The 16,300-nt window shown below is 47.7% G+C and overlaps 1 protein-coding gene across 6 annotated transcripts in view; it reads right to left on the bottom strand.

Moving 5' to 3' along the window:
• Nucleotides 1-15,981, bottom strand: part of LOC124043890 (oxysterol-binding protein-related protein 6-like) — an 81,091-nt gene extending 65,110 nt beyond the window's left edge. For all 6 annotated transcript variants that reach the window (XM_046362991.1, XM_046362998.1, XM_046362997.1 and 3 more), the window contains exon 1: nt 15,722-15,981. The gene's annotated coding sequence lies outside the window, so the exon portion shown is untranslated. The remainder of the gene's footprint in view (nt 1-15,721) is intronic.
• Nucleotides 15,982-16,300: the final 319 nt, after the last annotated feature.

The following is a 16,300-nucleotide window of genomic DNA, read 5'->3' as shown; positions in this document are numbered from 1 at the left end:
ACACGCGCCGTTTCGTGGCTGCTTGTTCGGACTGCGCGCAGACTAAGTCGGGTAACTCTCCTCCTGCCGGTCGTCTCAGACCGCTCCCATTCCTTCTCGACCATGGTCTCACATCGCCCTAGACTTCATTACCGGTCTGCCTTTGTCTGCGGGGAAGACTGTGATTCTTACGGTTGTCGATAGGTTCTCTAAGGCGGCACATTTCATTCCCCTCGCTAAACTTCCTTCCGCTAAGGAGACGGCACAAATCATTATCGAGAATGTATTCAGAATTCATGGCCTCCCGTTAGACGCCGTTTCAGACAGAGGCCCGCAATTCACGTCACAGTTTTGGAGGGAGTTCTGTCGTTTGATTGGTGCGTCCGTCAGTCTCTCTTCCGGGTTTCATCCCCAGTCTAACGGTCAAGCAGAGAGGGCCAATCAGACGATTGGTCGCATACTACGCAGCCTTTCTTTCAGAAACCCTGCGTCTTGGGCAGAACAGCTCCCCTGGGCAGAATACGCTCACAATTCGCTTCCTTCGTCTGCTACCGGGTTATCTCCGTTTCAGAGTAGTCTGGGTTACCAGCCTCCTCTGTTCTCATCCCAGCTTGCCGAGTCCAGCGTTCCCTCCGCTCAAGCGTTTGTCCAACGTTGTGAGCGCACCTGGAGGAGGGTGAGGTCTGCACTTTGCCGTTACAGGGCACAGACTGTGAGAGCCGCCAATAAACGCAGGATTAAGAGTCCAAGGTATTGTTGCGGCCAGAGAGTGTGGCTTTCCACTCGCAACCTTCCTCTTACGACAGCTTCTCGTAAGTTGACTCCGCGGTTCATTGGTCCGTTCCGTGTCTCCCAGGTCGTCAATCCTGTCGCTGTGCGACTGCTTCTTCCGCGACATCTTCGTCGCGTCCATCCTGTCTTCCATGTCTCCTGTGTTAAGCCCTTTCTTCGCACCCCGTTCGTCTTCCCTCCCCCTCCCGTCCTTGTCGAGAGCGCACCTATTTACAAGGTACATAAGATCATGGACATGCGTTCTCGGGACGGGGTCACCAATACTTAGTGGATTGGGAGGGTTACGGTCCTGAGGAGAGGAGTTGGGTTCCGTCTCGGGACGTGCTGGACCGTTCACTCATTGATGATTTCCTCCGTTGCCGCCAGGATTCCTCCTCGAGTGCGCCAGGGGGCGCTCGGTGAGTGGGGGGTACTGTCATGTTTTGTCATTTATTATCTTGTCTTGTCCCTGTGCTTCCCATTCTATTCGTTTCCCTCTGCTGGTCTTATTAGGTTCTTTCCCTCTTTCTATCCCTCTCTCTCCCCCTCCCTCTCTCACTCTCTCGCTCTCTCTTCTCTCTATCGTTCCGTTCCTGCTCCCAGCTGTTCCTATTCCCCTAATCAATCATTTAGTCTTCCCACACCTGTTCCCGATCCTTTCCCCTGATTAGAGTCCCTATTTCTTCCTTTGTGTTCCGTTCCTGTCCTGTCGGTTCCTTGTCTAGATTTCACCGTGCTGTGTTTGTGTATCGCCCTGTCGTGTCGTGTTTTCCTCAGATGCTGCGTGGTGAGCAGGTGTCTGAGTCTGTCTGGTTCAAGTGCCTTCCCGAGGCAACCTGCTGTTCACCTGCTGTTCAAGATCGAGTCTCCAGTTTGTCCTCGTCATTTCGAGTGAAAGTTGTGTTTTTTTGTTTGTATTCACTTTACTGGATTAAAGACTCTGTTTTCGCCAAGTCGCTTTTGGGTCCTCTTTCACCTGCATGACACACAGGGCAAAATGTGGCTAATATTAGCAGAGCAGTGAAGTAAAGTCAATGTTTAGGAAGTAGTTAACGACACATTCATGTGTCGAGTCATTTATTTCCCTCTTTCGGGCGTCATAACCACCACTGAGTGTTTTCCAAAAGGCCTCTATGGCAGGAATGTTAGCCAGCCAGCCAGGCAATTCTCCACAGTACTAAACTGCCATAGAGAGAGAAGGAAAAGGCATTCATACCAGAGACCTCGGGGAGGTTTAGCCAAAAGGCTGTCGGCCATCCAGTCGGCCATGAGTTAAATGTCCTTCCTTGGCAAAGGAAATGTGACAACAGCAGATCCACTGGCCTAGGCCAAGTGCCCTAGCTAAGTATCCACAACACTAAGATAGTAGTAGGACAGTCGTGGCTCCTGCTGTCTCCAGCACAGTTGAAATCCTTGGATTAAACTTTACTTTTCCCGCCTGCCCCCATTAGATTTGGGAGGGGCTGAGGAGGAGGAAGAGGAGGAAGCTCACTTAGAATAGCCAAGTGCCCCTGAGTGCTTCCAGCATGTTAAGCAGCTTACAGCCATAGCCCAATGAAGCAGGGATTTTCTATTGATACGTGAGGACAAGTCTGTTGTCTTGTCTATTTTGGATACGTCGTTGTTGTCTAGTGGTCCACATGTAGACGCAAAAGCATACGCATGTTCTGGAAGAAGGAATGACAAGCACAACGACGTCACGCCGCAGGACAAATCACCACTCTACAGTGGGAGCCATATATTTCACACCACTTAAAATCACACGCCAGTAACAAATCCAATTTACATATTGACTTTACCTATGCAGGGGAAGGGGGTACTAATGTTTTCCTTGTTTCGATGAGAGGTATATCAGGCACATGTACAGTACCACCTAGTTAGTCATCGTTATCACACTGGTATCGACGGGACTGTCTGCTGCCCTGAGGATGCCGCTGATCACCCTTTCTGTTGCACAATTAAGCAGGCCCGACAACCGACTCATGCAGATCATATTACAGGAAGAGAACACAGGGGGCTCTGTTCCCATTGGAGCACAACTATTGTCTGAGATTATTAACAGGTAATAATGAATATTGATTGGATGAGTGGGAGGGGTGAGCAGCAGGGTTTAGATGAACTGAACTGCTAACAATAGGAGGTTAAAAGAGTTGCGAGTGCATTTCGTCTGGTGTCACCTTCGAATGTGATGATTAATGTTGCAACTGCTTCAACTTGAATTAGTGCATAATAACACCACATATAGAACAATGAGACAGATATTTCACTGGATGTATACATGTGAAGCATCCGCTTGGCGTTTCCACTCACTACCAAATACGTGACCGACCGCCTCGATTCGGTCTTATGTAGCAAAATTTGAAACTGTGTTTTTTTACATTGGATAAAAGCAGATACACAGAGCTACAAAATAGTATATCATACAATGCATTTGACGAACAATGGGAAAGTAATTCAGCTATTGAAAAACTTGTAACTTCACTTTTGAGAAAATGGTCTTTGAATGTTTTGGTTCCTACTGGAGAGCTCTTCTTTGTCTACACCCATTCAGCATCGTTCACACCCTCTTAAAAATTTGCCCCCATCCAAACTCTGGCCATTTTACTCGCCCTATCAGAGCTAGTTAGGCTGTTTTTATCCAGAGCATTGATAACTGTAACTGTGCTGCTGGCAACAATTTAACTATGCTTTCTTTGCCAACGTTTACTGACACCGGCCATATATTCAACGGGTGTTGAGAGTTCGTAAATTCATCAGTTATTCTGCGCTCTGGCACACTCAGACGAGAGTGCTCTGAAATCGGAGTAGATGGCCAGACTAAATATACGAACGCACCCGAAATGGTTACTTGCATAGTGGAGTCTTTTGTTAAGACATGTAGCTAGCTAGCTAAACAATGAACTATCATCGCAACTCATGACGTTACTACCCTGCATGAATCTGCAGGTAGCTAATCAACCAGATTCAATGTTAGATAGCCAAGGAAATGGCTCTGATATACAAATAATAATATCATACACGCAGTGGTAACCTGTCATTCAGGGCAGAGCCCCACCTGTTTTGAGCCATACATTTATTGCAAAAAATAAATAATATTTATTCTCTCAAAACAACTATTAACTCGGAACTACGAAAACTTGACTTCAGTGAGTTCAAGACAACTGGGAAGTCGGGAATAAACAAGCTCCGACTGGGAAAATACGTTTTGAAGGGTCATCCAGCTCGGAATTGTAAATCCGGCCTCTTTCTAGAGCTACGACCTGAAAATCAATGACATCACCATGATTCGACATTGTTTACTCCAAGTTCCCAGTTGTTTTGAAAGAACCATAAATCCAGAGAATGCCAAACATTGATGACAAAATTTGCCCACGAAGAACCGCCATGCCACCTTCCTGTTCAAGTGAGCACAGCACAACAAGTTGAGTCCAAAAAGGTATTGTATGCTGCTGCATAAATTATGTAATATTGTATACTCTATATGTATACTGTAGCTAAGAAACTAATACTAAGTGTATGTTGTGTAGTAAGATGTTGGTAGCCCATGTGCCTCACCCTAATCATTTGGTCTATTTACACCTCTTAATTTTGCCTACTGTTCTGACTTTATGGTGCACGTAGCCGATAAACTGTTTTAGAGAAATGCAATCATTGAAGATTGTAAGAGCTTTCTTTGTCTGCTTATATGGCCCTGTTATTTATCCTACGGTTCTGACTTGGTGTACAGGGAGAACACTGTAAGAATGGCCTATGTTCGGAATTCTGACGCTGTACATTTTAAAAGTGCTAGGGAAATAGTTATGACTACGTCTGTCCTAGCTCGCTCATTAATGATTTAATGGAAATTACAGATTGCCCCTTTGTCACTGTTATAGTGCAATGCTGGCATGCATCCCACTTTTATGAATTTTTTGCCCCAACAAGATTTACATGCGAAAATCACCACTGCATTACATTACATTACATTTAAGTCATTTAGCAGACGCTCTTATCCAGAGCGACTTACAAATTGGTGCATTCACCTTATGACATCCAGTGGAACAGCCACTTTACAATAGTGCATCTAAATCTTTTAAGGGGGGGGTGAGAAGGATTACTTTATCCTATCCTAGGTATTCCTTAAAGAGGTGGGGTTTCAGGTGTCTCCGGAAGGTGGTGATTGACTCCGCTGTCCTGGCGTCGTGAGGGAGTTTGTTCCACCATTGGGGAGCCAGAGCAGCGAACAGTTTTGACTGGGCTGAGCTGGAACTGTACTTCCTCAGTGGTAGGGAGGCGAGCAGGCCAGAGGTGGATGAACGCAGTGCCCTTATTTGGGTGTAGGGCCTGATCAGAGCCTGGAGGTACTGAGGTGCCGTTCCCCTCACAGCTCCGTAGGCAAGCACCATGGTCTTGTAGCGGATGCGAGCTTCAACTGGAAGCCAGTGGAGAGAGCGGAGGAGCGGGGTGACGTGAGAGAACTTGGGAAGGTTGAACACTAGACGGGCTGCGGCGTTCTGGATGAGTTGTAGGGGTTTAATGGCACAGGCAGGGAGCCCAGCCAACAGCGAGTTGCAGTAATCCAGACGGGAGATGACAAGTGCCTGGATTAGGACCTGCGCCGCTTCCTGTGTGAGGCAGGGTCGTACTCTGCGGATGTTGTAGAGCATGAACCTACAGGAACGGGCCACCGCCTTGATGTTAGTTGAGAAAGACAGGGTGTTGTCCAGGATCACGCCAAGGTTCTTAGCGCTCTGGGAGGAGGACACAATGGAGTTGTCAACCGTGATGGCGAGATCATGGAACGGGCAGTCCTTCCCCGGGAGGAAGAGCAGCTCAGTCTTGCCGAAGTTCAGCTTGAGGTGGTGATCCGTCATCCACACTGATATGTCTGCCAGACATGCAGAGATGCGATTCGCCACCTGGTCATCAGAAGGGGGGAAGGAGAAGATGAATTGTGTGTCGTCTGCATAGCAATGATAGGAGAGACCATGTGAGGTTATGACAGAGCCAAGTGACTTGGTGTATAGCGAGAATAGGAGAGGGCCTAGAACAGAGCCCTGGGGGACACCAGTGGTGAGAGCGCGTGGTGAGGAGACAGATTCTCGCCACGCCACCTGGTAGGAGCGACCTGTCAGGTAGGACGCAATCCAAGCGTGGGCCGCGCCGGAGATGCCCAACTCGGAGAGGGTGGAGAGGAGGATCTGATGGTTCACAGTATCGAAGGCAGCCGATAGGTCTAGAAGGATGAGAGCAGAGGAGAGAGAGTTAGCTTTAGCGGTGCGGAGCGCCTCCGTGATACAGAGAAGAGCAGTCTCAGTTGAATGACTAGTCTTGAAACCTGACTGATTTGGATCAAGAAGGTCATTCTGAGAGAGATAGCGGGAGAGTTGACCAAGGACGGCACGTTCAAGAGTTTTGGAGAGAAAAGAAAGAAGGGATACTGGTCTGTAGTTGTTGACATCGGAGGGATCGAGTGTAGGTTTTTTCATACACATAACGTTAGCTAGCGAGGCAGCCAGCTAGCATTAGCTAACTAACAGTACACTTCGGCCTCGCGAGTGGTGCAGTCGTCTAAGGAATTGCATCACAGTGCTAGCTGTGCCACTGGAGATCCTGATTTGAGTCCAGGCTCTGTCGCAGCCGGCCGCGTCTGGGAGACCCATGGGGCGGTGCACAATTGGCCCAGCGTCTGTCATGCAGGTGAAGGAGGACCCAAACGCGACTTAACAGAAACAGAGTTTATTAATGTTCAAAACCGAATAACTGAAATCCTCTAGATTAGTAGAGGGGAAAACAACTGGAGAAGCGGCCACAGACTGCAGGTCGCTTCGGGTAGGCGCAGGCCGTAGTCAACTGAGACACCTGCTCACACGCAGCGTCTGAAGAAGGCACAAAACACGACAGGACAGGGTGATACACAATCACGGCAAAAAACACGACAGGACAGGGCGAAACGCAATCACAGCATGGAATACAAAACAATGAACCGATGGAACAGGGACGGATCACAAAGGAATAAATAGGGAGTCTAATCAGGGGAAAGGATCGGGAACAGGTGTGGGAAGACTAAATGATGATTAGGGGAATAGGAACAGCTGGGAGCAGGAACGGAACGACAGAGAGAAGAGAGAGCGAGAGAGTGAGAGAGGGAGGGGGAGAGAGAAGGATAGAACCAAACAAGACCAGCAGAGGGAAACGAATAGCATGGGGAGCACAGGGACAAGACATGACAATGAATGACAAACATGACAGTACCCCCCACTCACCGGCGCCTCCTGGCGCACTCGAGGAGGAATCCTGGCGGCAACGGAGGAAATCATCGATGAGCGAACGGTCCAGCACGTCCCGAGACGGAACCCAACTCCTCTCCTCAGGACCGTAACCCTCCCAATCCACTAGGTATTGGTGACCCCGTCCCGAGAACGCATGTCCATAATCTTATGTACCTTGTAAATAGGTGCGCTCTCGACAAGGACGGGAGGGGGAGGGAAGACGAACGGGGGTGCGAAGAAAGGGCTTAACACAGGAGACATGGAAGACAGGATGGACGCGACGAAGATGTCGCGGAAGAAGCAGTCGCACAGCGACAGGATTGACGACCTGGGAGACACGGAACGGACCAATGAACCGCGGAGTCAACTTACGAGAAGCTGTCGTAAGAGGAAGGTTGCGAGTGGAAAGCCACACTCTCTGGCCGCAACAATACCTTGGACTCTTAATCCTGCGTTTATTGGCGGCTCTCACCGTCTGTGCCCTGTAACGGCAAAGTGCAGACCTCACCCTCCTCCAGGTGCGCTCACAACGTTGGACAAACGCTTGAGCGGAGGGAACGCTGGACTCGGCAAGCTGGGATGAGAACAGAGGAGGCTGGTAACCCAGACTACTCTGAAACGGAGATAACCCGGTAGCAGACGAAGGAAGCGAATTGTGAGCGTATTCTGCCCAGGGGAGCTGTTCTGCCCAAGACGCAGGGTTCCTGAAAGAAAGGCTGCGTAGTATGCGACCAATCGTCTGATTGGCCCTCTCTGCTTGACCGTTAGACTGGGGATGAAACCCGGAAGAGAGACTGACGGACGCACCAATCAAACGACAGAACTCCCTCCAAAACTGTGACGTGAATTGCGGACCTCTGTCTGAAACGGCGTCTAACGGGAGGCCATGAATTCTGAATACATTCTCAATAATGATTTGTGCCGTCTCCTTAGCGGAAGGAAGTTTAGCGAGGGGAATGAAATGTGCCGCCTTAGAGAACCTATCGACAACCGTCAGAATCACAGTCTTCCCCGCAGACAAAGGCAGACCGGTAATGAAGTCTAAGGCAATGTGAGACCATGGTCGAGAAGGAATGGGGAGCGGTCTGAGACGACCGGCAGGAGGAGAGTTACCCGACTTAGTCTGCGCGCAGTCCGAACAGGCAGCCACGAAACGGCGCGTGTCACGCTCCTGAGTCGGCCACCAAAAGCGCTGGCGAATAGACGCAAGAGTGCCTCGAACACCGGGATGACCCGCTAACTTGGCAGAGTGAGCCCACTGAAGAACAGCCAGACGAGTGGAAACAGGGACGAAAAGGAGGTTACTAGGACAAGCGCGCGGCGACGCAGTGTGCGTGAGTGCTTGCTTAACCTGTCTTTCAATTCCCCAGACTGTTAACCCGACAACACGCCCATAAGGAAGAATCCCCTCGGGATCAGTAGAAGCCACAGAAGAACTAAACAGACGGGATAAGGCATCAGGCTTGGTGTTCTTGCTACCCGGACGGTAAGAAATCACAAACTCGAAACGAGCGAAAAACAACGCCCAACGAGCTTGACGGGCATTAAGTCGTTTGGCAGAACGGATGTACTCAAGGTTCTTATGGTCTGTCCAAACGACAAAAGGAACGGTCGCCCCCTCCAACCACTGTCGCCATTCGCCTAGGGCTAAGCGGATGGCGAGCAGTTCACGGTTACCCACATCATAGTTGCGCTCAGATGGCGACAGGCGATGAGAAAAATAAGCGCAAGGATGAACCTTATCGTCAGACTGGGAGCGCTGGGATAGAATGGCTCCCACGCCTACCTCTGAAGCGTCAACCTCGACAATGAATTGTCTAGTGACGTCAGGAGTAACGAGGATAGGAGCGGACGTAAAACGTTCTCTTAGAAGATCAAAAGCTCCCTGGGCGGAACCGGACCACTTAAAACACGTCTTGACAGAAGTAAGAGCTGTGAGAGGGGCAGCAACTTGACCGAAATTACGAATGAAACGCCGATAGAAATTAGCGAAACCTAAGAAGCGCTGCAACTCGACACGTGACCTTGGAACGGGCCAATCACTGACAGCTTGGACCTTAGCGGAATCCATCTGAATGCCTTCAGCGGAAATAACGGAACCGAGAAAAGTAACGGAGGAGACATGAAAAGAGCACTTCTCAGCCTTTACGTAGAGACAATTCTCTAAAAGGCGCTGTAGAACACGTCGAACGTGCTGAACATGAATCTCGAGTGACGGAGAAAAAATCAGGATATCGTCAAGATAGACAAAAACAAAAATGTTCAGCATGTCTCTCAGAACATCATTAACTAATGCCTGAAAAACAGCTGGCGCATTGGCGAGACCGAACGGCAGAACCCGGTACTCAAAATGCCCTAACGGAGTATTAAACGCCGTTTTCCACTCGTCCCCCTCTCTGATGCGCACGAGATGGTAAGCGTTACGAAGGTCCAACTTAGTAAAGCACCTGGCTCCCTGCAGAATCTCGAAGGCTGATGACATAAGGGGAAGCGGATAACGATTCTTAACCGTTATGTCATTCAGCCCTCGATAATCCACGCAGGGGCGCAGAGTACCGTCCTTCTTCTTAACAAAAAAGAACCCCGCCCCGGCCGGAGAGGAAGAAGGCACTATGGTACCGGCGTCAAGAGACACAGACAAATAATCCTCGAGAGCCTTACGTTCGGGAGCCGACAGAGAGTATAGTCTACCTCGAGGAGGAGTGGTCCCCGGAAGGAGATCAATACTACAATCATACGACCGGTGAGGAGGAAGGGAGTTGGCTCGGGACCGACTGAAGACCGTGCGCAGATCATGATATTCCTCCGGCACTCCTGTCAAATCGCCAGGTTCCTCCTGAGAAGTAGGGACAGAAGAAATGGGAGGGATGGCAGACATTAAACACTTCACATGACAAGAAACGTTCCAGGATAGGATAGAATTACTAGACCAATTAATAGAAGGATTATGACATACAAGCCAGGGGTGACCCAAAACAACAGGTGTAAACGGTGAACGGAAAATCAAAAAAGACATAGTCTCACTGTGGTTACCAGATACTGTGAGAGTTAAAGGTAGTGTCTCAAATTTGATACTGGGAAGATGACTACCATCTAAGGCAAACATGGGCGTAGGCCTGTCTAACGGTCTGAAAGGAATGTTATGTTTCCGAGCCCATGCTTCGTCCATGAAACAACCCTCAGCCCCAGAGTCAATCAAAGCACTGCATGTAGCACCCGAACCGGTCCAGCGTAGATGGACCGACATAGTAGTACAAGATCTAGATGAAGGGACCTGAGTAGTAGCGCTCACCAGTAGCCCTCCGCTTACTGATGGGCTCTGGCCTCTTACTGGACATGAAATAACAAAATGTCCAGCAACTCCGCAATAGAGGCACAGGCGGTTGGTGATCCTCTGTTCCCTCTCCTTATTCGAGATGCGAATCCCTCCCAGCTGCATGGGCTCAGTCTCAAAGCCAGAGGGAGATGGTTGCGATGCGGAGCAGGGAAACACCGTTGATGCGAGCTCTCTTCCACGAGCCCGGTGACGAAGATCTACCCGTCGTTCTATGCGGATGGCGAGAGCAATCAAGGAGTCCACATCTGAAGGAACCTCCCGGGAGAGAATCTCATCCTTAACCACTGCGTGGAGTCCCTCCAGAAAACGAGCGAGCAGCGCCGGCTCGTTCCACTCACTAGAGGCAGCAAGAGTGCGAAACTCAATGGAATAATCCGTTATGGACCGTTCACCTTGGCATAAGGAAGCCAGGGCCCTAGAAGCCTCCTCACCAAAAACTGAACGGTCAAAAACCCGAATCATCTCCTCTTTAAAGTTCTGGAATCTGTTAGAGCAATCAGCCCTTGCCTCCCAGATAGCTGTGCCCCATTCTCGAGCCCGGCCAGTAAGGAGTGAAATGACGAAAGCAACCCGAGCTCTCTCTCTAGAGTATGTGTGGGGTTGGAGAGAGAACACAATCTCACACTGCGTGAGAAAGGAGCGGCACTCAGTGGGCTGCCCGGAGTAGCAAGGTGGGTTATTAACCCTGGGTTCAGGAGGCTCGGCAGGCCAGGGAGTAACAGGTGGCACGAGACGTAGACTCTGGAACTGTCCAGAGAGGTCGGAAACCTGAGCGGCCAGGTTCTCCACGGCATGGCGAGCAGCAGACAATTCCTGCTCGTGTCTGCCGAGCATGGCTCCTTGGATCTCGACGGCAGTGTAACGAGCGTCTGAAGTCGCTGGGTCCATTCTTTGGTCGGTTCCTTCTGTCATGCAGGTGAAGGAGGACCCAAACGCGACTTAACAGAAACAGAGTTTATTAATGTTCAAAACCGAATAACTGAAATCCTCTAGATTAGTAGAGGGGAAAACAACTGGAGAAGCGGCCACAGACTGCAGGTCGCTTCGGGTAGGCGCAGGCCGTAGTCAACTGAGACACCTGCTCACACGCAGCGTCTGAAGAAGGCACAAAACACGACAGGACAGGGTGATACACAATCACGGCAAAAAACACGACAGGACAGGGCGAAACGCAATCACAGCATGGAATACAAAACAAGGAACCGATGGAACAGGGACGGATCACAAAGGAATAAATAGGGAGTCTAATCAGGGGAAAGGATCGGGAACAGGTGTGGGAAGACTAAATGATGATTAGGGGAATAGGAACAGCTGGGAGCAGGAACGGAACGACAGAGAGAAGAGAGAGCGAGAGAGTGAGAGAGGGAGGGGGAGAGAGAAGGATAGAACCAAACAAGACCAGCAGAGGGAAACGAATAGCATGGGGAGCACAGGGACAAGACATGACAATGAATGACAAACATGACAGCGTCGTCCGGGTTAGGGGAGGGTTTGGCCGGCAGGGATGTTCTTGTCCCATCGCGCACTAGCGACTCCTGTGGCCGGGCACAACGCACTCTGACACGGTCGCCAGGTGTACAGTGTTTCCTCCAACACATTGGTGCGGCTTGCTTGGTTAAGCGGGCACTGTGTCAAGAAGCAGTGCGACTTGGCTGGGTTGTGTTTGAGGACGCATGGCTCTCGATCTTCGCCTCTCCAGAGTCTGTACGGGAGTTGCAGCAATGGGACAAGACTAACAATTGCATACCACAAAATTTTGGAGAAAAGAAAAAAATACAGTACATGTCCAGCCCACTCATTATCTCAGCCAATCATGGCTAGTGGGAAGGTTGCTTACTTTTTCTGTGGCTAAACCAACTAGGCTTGTAATTTAACATTTTTATTTGTATTTACAGATGGCATACAAGTTTGTTATTAAGGCATATGAAAGTTCACATGTTCAAGAAGGCATTTCCGCCAAAAAAACGCATTTCGATTTTTTAAAAAGTGTTTACTAGTAGGCTGTCATTGTAAATAAGAATGTGACTTGCAAAGTTGACTTGCAAAGTTAAATAAAAGTTTTAGATGTTTTATTATTATCATTATGACTTTTTTAAACCTTTATTTAACTAGGCAAGTCAGTTAAGAACAAATTGTTATTTACAATGACGGCCTACCAAAAGGCCTCCTGCGGGTGTGGGGGCAAACTGAAAAGACGAGCGACCCAGGGATGTGTGTGCTTTAGAGACCTTTAACAGAATGTGACTGGCAGAACGGGTGTTGTATGTGGAGGATGAGGGCTGCAGTAGATATCTCAGATAGGGGGGAGTGAGACATAAAAGGGTTTTATAAATAAGCGTCAACCAGTGGGTCTTGCGACGGGTATACAGACATGACCAGTTTACAGAGGAGTATAGAGTGCAGTGATGTGTCCTATAAGGAGCATTGGTGGCAAATCTGATTGCCGAATGGTAAAGAACATTTAGCCGCCTGAGAGCAACCTTACCTGCCAATCTATAAATTATGTCTCCGTATTCTAGCATGGGCAGGATGGTCATCTGAATTAGGGTTAGTTTGGCAGCTGGGGTGAAAGAGGAGCGATTTAGTCTAGATTTAACTTTAGCCTGTAGCTTTGATATCTGCTGAAAGAAGGACAGTGTACCGTCTAGCCATACTCCCAAGTACTTGTATGAGGTGACTACCTCAAGCTCTAAACCCTCAGAGGTAGTAATCACACCTGTGGGGAGAGGGGCATTCTTCTTAACAAAATCACATGACTTTTGTTTTGGAGGTGTTCAGAACAAGGTTAAGGGCAGAGAAAGCTTGTTGGACACTAAGAAAGCTTTGTTGTAGAGCGTTTAACACTAAATCCGGGGAGGTGCCTGTTGAGTATAAGACTGTTTCATCTGCATATAAATGAATGAGAGAGCTTCCTACCTGAGCTATGTTGTTGATGTAAATTGAGAACAGCGTGGGGCCTAGGATCGAGCCTTGGGGTACACCCTTGGTGACAGTCAGTAGCTGAGACAGCAGATGTTCTGACTTTATACACACACTCTTTGAGAGAGGTAGCTAGCAAACCAGGCCAAAGACCCCTTAGAGACACAAATACTCCTTAGCCGGCCCACAAGAATGGAATGGTCTACCGTATCAAAAGCTTTTGCCAAGTCAGTAAAAACAGCAGCACAACACTGCTTAGAATCAAGGGCAATGGTGACATCATTGAGGACCTTTAAGGTTGCAGTGACACATCCATAACCTGAGCAGAAAACCAGATTTCATACCAGAGAGAATACTATAGACATCAAGAAAACCAGTCAGTTGATTATTGACAAGTTTTTCCAACACTTTTGATAAACAGGGCAAAATAGAAATAGGCCGATAACAGTTTGGATCAGCTTGATCTCCCCCTTTAAATAAAGGACTAACTGTAGCTGCCTTCTAAGCAATGTGAACCTCCCCTGAGAGGAGAGACAGGTTAAAAAGGTCAGAGATGGGGTTGGCGATTATACTGTAGGGGCAGCAACCTTAAAGATAACAGGGTCTAAACCACCCAGATGTTTTTGGGGGGTATAGTTTAAGGAGCTCCTTTAGCACCTCTTACTCAGTGACTGCATGCAGGGAGAAACCTAAATAAAAAAATATAACATTAAATATGTTCAAACGGCTCTTCTGTGAAGTAGTGACCCTCGACATACACCTAGTTTCCTGAAACGGGTCACATGTGGTAGTGAGAAGATGGGACGAGATGATTTGTGGCAGATTTTCTGCAAAGTTTCATATCGATTAAACATTTGATCTCAATACAGTTCTGTTCCCAAAACAAAAATATGTTATGAACAGAGTGGACTAAGGTTTGTAGACTTGACCCTTTTTTTAAATCACGTTGTTTACAGTAAGGGCAAAGGCGAATTGAGTTATTGCACATGTGCAATTCACAGAGTAGGCGTTGCCTTACGGAAATATGCAAATTATGCTAGAACCAGCCAATAGGATCTCGCTAGCTAGTGCTTGGCTCTGCCCCCCTCTTTGCTTGTTCTGCTCACTATGGCTTATTTGTTTCCAACAGGGCAAAATGTGGCTAATATAAGCAGAGCAGTGCAGTAACGTCAATGTTTAGTAAGTGATTAACAACACATTAATGTGTTAAGTCATTTGTTTCCCTCTTTCGGCCTCAGAACCACCACTAAGCATTTTCCAAAAGGAATCTCATTAAACCTGATGTTAATGACTGGGTCCTTCAGGTCCACAGGCTCTTCAGCTAACTACTGTTATTGACTAATTAAAGCACAGCTCATGGGTTCCAATTGTGAGTCACAATTTTCAATAAAACCAGTCATCAGAAAGACGAAAAGGTTTAATGGTGAAACTAGTCTCAATGTAGCTTTAATAAGAGTGCTGGTCTAGGATCAGTTGTGCCTTCTAAATCACACAAATAAGAAGATCAGCACTACTACACCGAGCCACTTTCTGAATATGGGACCTGGTTCTGCCTGGGGATTCGATATGAACTCTTATGAACTGATGTGAAAGAATGATACATTGAGGTCTCCTCTCCTTGGTCCTAAATCAATTACTAGTCCTAAAAAAAACAGAAACAGAAACAGGCAGATAATTACAACATTCCTCTTGTAAATCCCTTCCTCAAGGCTTTGTCCTTTTGGATATTTTTAAACCTCACTGCAATGTCACTTCCTGACCTTCATTTCAGCAAATTCCCTGATGGGATGGATGCTCATCCAGAATATCATTGTAGGCTACTGGCAGAGGAGTTGGAAAAGGTCTTGATACAAGGTGCATGATAATCACACGTTAAAGATGATTCCAGATTGTCTGTGCCTGACTTGGACAGGAGCACACATGAGCTGAGTACCACCACCTAAAATGTTCCACTGCTTCAACTCCTGCACCCCTTATAGAATATTAGTTCAAAAAGTATTGTGGAGCTCCTGTACCTAAGTACCGGCTGCCAAAAAAAATGAGTACGGGCTGCTTTTCAGTCCAAGTCATGCACTGCAGATAGTGACAGCGTGATGATGCAACTTGTATGTACGTCACTCACCAATCAATTTTCGCATCATTAAAGGATAAACTGACACTGTACCACTAAATATGACTTAAAATATGAATTAAGTGTAGGCCCCTTTGCAGACAGTTACGTTTCAAATCAGAAGTCGGCCATTCAAACGCAGCAAAAGTAGACTGTCATCCATTTCTCAGGTAGTCATTGGTTAGATGGGGTTATAAACATTAAGTAGCCTTCCACTGTGTCTGAGGATGCCGAGTTATCACTTGAATGGATAGCATTTTCTAGATGTTTATTTTTTTTACTTCAATTTCAAAGCGTAGGGAAACAATTCACATAAAATAGTTAGATCAAGTATGGAAAACATTGCTAGCTTACCGATGTTTCGTTGTATTGACCATGTCTGCAATTTTTTGCGCAGGAAATAAATGATACGACTTCCCTATGCAACAGAAAACCCCGCGTTCCTATTGAGACAGATGATGTTAGCCTAGGATGCTCCGCGTTGAAACCCCTTGCTAATACAGTAGATGAGATCGAGGTTTAGAACATAAGCAATGGAAAGTCAAAAAAGTGCTGTGTATGCCCGTTCTCTTCTTGAATGCAGTCACTCAGACGGATGCTCAACGCTCCTCCCTGCAGCAAGAATGAGTTTTGGAGGGAAGAAATGACCGTACTGGATCAGAGCGCAAAATGGGCCAATTGTGTTTCGCAAAACCAGGCACTGGATTATTTTATGTCAGCACAGTGAACAAGTTCCCTGATAGACTGACGTCCCGAGACAGACCGCTACAGAGGAATTATAATTATAACACGTTTCGGGGTTAGAAGGATTGTGCTAAGCATAATTTAGAAATTCAAGAATCAGTGGAAAGCCTTCTTGAACCGCAGGGAATCTTACTGATTGTGCCTATAAAAAGACCAAAAGAACATACTAAAACACAGACACACACTGTT

Source organism: Oncorhynchus gorbuscha, linkage group LG09 (assembly GCF_021184085.1).
Source record: "Oncorhynchus gorbuscha isolate QuinsamMale2020 ecotype Even-year linkage group LG09, OgorEven_v1.0, whole genome shotgun sequence".
Taxonomy (NCBI): domain Eukaryota; kingdom Metazoa; phylum Chordata; class Actinopteri; order Salmoniformes; family Salmonidae; genus Oncorhynchus; species Oncorhynchus gorbuscha.
This window is presented reverse-complemented; position numbering and strand designations above follow the sequence as displayed.